This window comes from Heteronotia binoei, chromosome 3 (assembly GCF_032191835.1).
Source record: "Heteronotia binoei isolate CCM8104 ecotype False Entrance Well chromosome 3, APGP_CSIRO_Hbin_v1, whole genome shotgun sequence".
In the NCBI taxonomy this organism is placed as follows: Eukaryota; Metazoa; Chordata; class Lepidosauria; order Squamata; family Gekkonidae; genus Heteronotia; species Heteronotia binoei.
The window spans coordinates 75,251,194-75,256,277 of record NC_083225.1 but is presented as its reverse complement, the minus strand read 5'-3'; positions in this window follow the sequence as shown (position 1 = coordinate 75,256,277).

Sequence of the window (5,084 nt, the reverse complement as noted above, 5' to 3'; positions counted from 1 at the left end):
CCTTGTTTGTCTGTAGTTCTTATGTCTGGACATGTTAACTGGTATCTTAATAGTATGTTGACAAAGGAGAATGAATTTCATTCTTAGAATGAATGTAACAAAGCTTTTTTGTGTTAGCAGGGTGAGCAAGCTTAACATAACATCTTTGCACTGTAGTTATGTCTAGCTGTAGGCTAGTGAACTTGACAAAAGGAACACAAAGACAATGGCCTTGTCTCTTGTCTGAGCCTTCTTTCCCCCCTTTCCTTTTTAATGAAACTTTTCTGGATGACGAAGGCCAGTGGGAAGTATATAATGAAGCATCTGTGCACTCCTCTCCATAGATGGATGGGAACAGAAATGCTTGGGTTTTTTCTGTAGGTCTTTTTCCTTGCTTGAATGCACAGCTCAGTAAGAATCAGAATGCTGCACTGGTGGGAACTAACTATAGCATAGCTAATGATTTATTCTCTGTCAGCCAGAGAAAAGAGCTGTCGAACAAAGGAGACACAAACATTTTGTGTAGGATGGGCCACAACACACAAATCATTCATTACTCACAGTCATTTACATCCATAATTTCCAGGGTGAAATGCAAAATGGTAACACACTGGCAGTATTATATCTGTTTTTGTCTCAAATTTAAAAACGTGAATGATTTTCAAACATGAAAGTGAAGAAGTTCATCCAACATTGAATGTTTCTGTACATGCTAAAGATATTGGGCAATCAAAATAGGAACACTTTCAGTTACATTGGCAGTTACATTTACATTTCATATATTTGTGCAGTATCTTATGTGATTATTTGTACAGCATTATGGTACAGGAAGAGATGATGTTGCCAGGGTAATTCTAAGGTATCATGACTTTTGATTTCCAGGATAATTCTAAGGTATTGTGACTCTTGTATGCTATCTGTGTAGATCTCTGTAAAGCTATCCTCTTTGTGTGAAACCATACTATATCTTAGTCTAATCAAACTATCAGTAATGTAGTGGTGTTTCTACAGTTGGCTTTGTTCTTCTTAAAGCTTTCTCTACTCTCATACATTGAAGACATCAGAGCAGTCCTTCCTGTTTTCACACATGACACTTTGGTGCTGATACACATCACCTCTGTAATTATCTCTTTCCCCAAACAAACATTTACAGTTAAATACAGAGTTTTTTGTTTTGCTTTGACTTTACCTCCCCCACAAGGGTGAACATTAGAAAAGCTTTTTTAAAAATCTCCATACTCAGGGTATATTTTACATTTGGCTCGAGACGAAGTGTTTGGAAGTTGGAACAGTCTTAGATTTAGAAAATTCTGTCCCAGGGATATATCAGAGCTGCACTTAAGCAAGTATAAGCCTTTATCTAGATCACCCAGCTGCTTACAGCAGTGCCCAACCAGATGATTTTAGGATAAGAGAAGGAACAACCCTTCTTTGACCCCTGTGCATCTAGTGTACTATCTTGGAGTATGGATGACATTTAAAACACAATAGAATTTGAAAATGAAAATTCCCTGCTAATATTGTAGGTGGCTTTTAAAGCAATAATAGAGGGGTTACATGCATATACCTGGTACTTAGTTTATTGGTTCCATACTACCAGTTTTCCACGTTGGAAAGCAATGCTGTGTTTGAAACTGAAGAGTGGCTTGTCTATTCAAGAACTGGAAATGCCTAATATCTACTATAGGAGATTCATAACATGTCTATTGATACCTCTGTATTACCTTGGCAATTAATCTTAAACTGTTTGGTCCTTATGTGTATGCTGAAACATTTTCTGAATAAACTGTTTGCATTAAATAATTAAAAAAAGGAAATACCTACTGGTAAAATAAATTACTAGCAATGTGTAAGGTTCTAGAGACTGCCTGCCTGTTACTGCTTTGATTCAAGCCTACGTAAAAGCATACTGAAAATTACCCTCAAATGTGTTACATTTGGCTATTATGGGCTGTCCCAAACAAAACATTTGCCTGCAAAGGGTTCTCGCTTTTACACATGCAGGAGTTCAGTGGAAGGGATTGGCGGTTGTGGGGGAGCCCAAAGTATGTATTTCTATGTGTTCTAGCTGTTTGGATTGGCTGTTTAGGTGATATCTCCTAAAATGCATTCCAATCTGTGTTGGGGATTGCTAGAATACTGAGTAGGCAGTGTCCAGGCATAAAGGAATCCAAACCAAAGAACAAAATCCATGCAAGTATATCCAAATTACTTTCAACAGTCAAACAGTCCATTTCCTTGAACACTCAGAGAAGAAAGTAAGTATCAGAGCCTTTATATTAATGTATAAGATAAATTTAAGGTTATGCACAAAGTATAGAGTTGATTAAAGTCAGATTAGGCAGTTCTGCTTTATGTTGTGGAGAAACTCTGTAAGTACCTTTCCTCCACAGGCTTGCTTTCATCTTGTTGACAATCGTCCCTCTTGGCTGAAATTTCTATCTTGCCTTTCTTCCCAATGAGGACCCAAAGTGGCTTACATCATTCTTCTCTCATCCATTTTATCTTCACTGTAACTCTGTGAATTAGATTAGCATGAGTATGTGACGGGTCCAAAGTAATTCAGCAAGTTTTCATAGCAGAGGGGGGATTTGAACCGGGTTTTCCCAGATCCTGGTATTACCACTGTACCATGCTGGCTCTCTAAAAATAAAAAATGGTTATTTGTAAAGCAGAAATAAGGTATGAGCAGCCATAATGGCCCATGCTAAATGAATAAAAATCCAAAACCAATAACAAATTCCATGTAATATCTTTTGTTAGGACCAGCCAAACTGATAACAAGACATTGTGCAAACTTTTGAGCTCGTCAGAACTCTTCCATCAGGCTAGATTATCAGTTTTAATTTTGCAATAAAATGTTTTTCAGTTTAAAATGTAGGTATTCTTGCCAGACAATAAAAGTTGCATTGTACCTTGAAACATAGGTTAAGTTTTATTCCAGTATAAACTCTGGCGCACTCAGGTACCTGAACTGCATTTTGTGTACTATCTGAATGAGTGGGTTTTAATTTGTGAAAACTTAATGGAAGGATTTTAGAAACTCTTTTAACTCCTCTATTTATACTTGTTGCAACAGACAAACATGGCTATCCATCTGAAATCATTAGCTAACAGTCTCATTTCCTCATATAGCAAAGCTGCAGAAGCAGTATTTCCTGTTTGTAGCACTGTGGTATATAACCTGTATGTTCTGTCTCATGCCAGGAATAAGATAAAATTCCCCTGGCAACATTCTGTTTTTTTTTATGGCCTGGGTAAGTGTTTAACTGAATTGCACAACTTCAGTGACCTCAAGAGACTTCTTTTTCGATGTGACTTCTGCTTATCAGCTTGTGAGTTAAAATGATTTCTTAAGTCGGCTAATAAGATGATGCACTTCAACCTTGTATCCTCTACCACCATACCCTGCATAAGGCAGCCATGTGACCCACTTAGGAACTGGAGGCAGAAGTCCTGTAAACTGTTTATTTCTGTCTTACAATGCTGCATGAGAACCACAGAACTAGAGGGGCAGAACAATGTGGAGAATTGGAAAACAGTTGTCATAGCAATTATAAAGAAAAGCCATAATTCATGTTTAAATCAGACTAGAATTCTTCTGTTGGCAACTAGAATAGATACAATTTCCATTCAATAAAACTATATTTGTCATCTGTTGTCAACCAATAAAATCCGCTGTAGTTTATATATGCTTACAACATATAATAAACACAGAGAGTTGAACAGTACGTTTCTGAGCTTTTAATTATTTTTTTTTGGGGGGGGGACGGACTGAATACTGCTCTAGGTGATAATAGAAAAGATGTTGGCACCTGCAACCACCATGGTCAAATCAGGGCCCCTATCATATGCTGTCCCCCCCCCCCCCAATTCTAGTTGAGGCAGTGGTGGCATGCAAGGTGAAGGGAGGAGCTAATACTGCTGCAATGATTTTCCTCTTGTAATGATTGTCCAGAAAAAGAAGTTGCTGCCATTTTATTAATTGATAGTAAATGCCTGGAGGACAGGATTGGTGGGCTGGGGGTGAGCAAATGCAAATGAGCTTTTCTTCCTGGGTTGTCTGCACATGCACTGTGCTTTCTGAATAAGCTAATACAAGCGGGTTTGGATTTTTAAAAACTCAATTACATGGCCATGTCTGCTGCTGCAATGCTTGAAAAATGTGCTTTCTATGTGCAAATGAATGAACGCTCTAATGACTCAAATCAAGGAAAAATCTGAGCAATATGCTTACATTATTGAGGAATCTAAAACACATTTTTCATGTCATGGGTGTCATTCTCTGGTTACAACAAATGAGTGGTGGGGGGTGTTGGTTCCAGGCATTTTGTTGGAAGTCTTGCCAGAGCATGTGAAATGTCAGCAGCAGCTAAGTTAAAGATGTCACACATCTGTGCTATTAAGTCTTCTGTTTAAAAAGGCAGGTTCGTTACTGCTGCTGAGCAGAGCATAAAGACAAGTGTGGATGAATCTACAGGAGACTGTAGATTCAGCTTGTAGTTGGCTTTCCTTTTTGGTTTGTTTAGTAGGTAGACATGTGCATTGGTTTGGGGTGGTACTATATCAAAGTAGACGTAGTTTTTGGTGTATCTAGTTTCTCCTTCAATCAGACTGTATAGCTCATGCTATGAAACTTTCAGGTAAAGTTCAATTTTCAAGGAAAAGGCTTGCCACTTATAAATTAGGTCACCTGACTGTTCAGAAGGCCCAAGATTAATGATTAAATTTAGTACATACACCCCAACCCAGAAGAACCGGATTCCCTTTGGTGGTGTAACTTATTATATGGACTTTTTCATGGTGCCCAAGCGTCCTTTTATAAATGCAATTGGTCTGTGATGCATTCAGAGTCAGGGATGGGTGGGGATAAAATTAAGTGAACCAAGGGGTGTTTTCTGTTGGATATAGTACCACCCCAAACGAATGCACATTTTGTGCAATTTTCTGCAGGTCAGTCACATAGGCTGAAGAAAACATGAGGCTTTCTATTCTTCTGATTGTGGTCAGTCTAAACCCAAGATTCTGCTGTCTTTCAGCATTTGATGCTTCAGGGGATTCAAGTTCTATGGCTGAGCCTTTGTGTTCAGCAATGTGCTTTATAA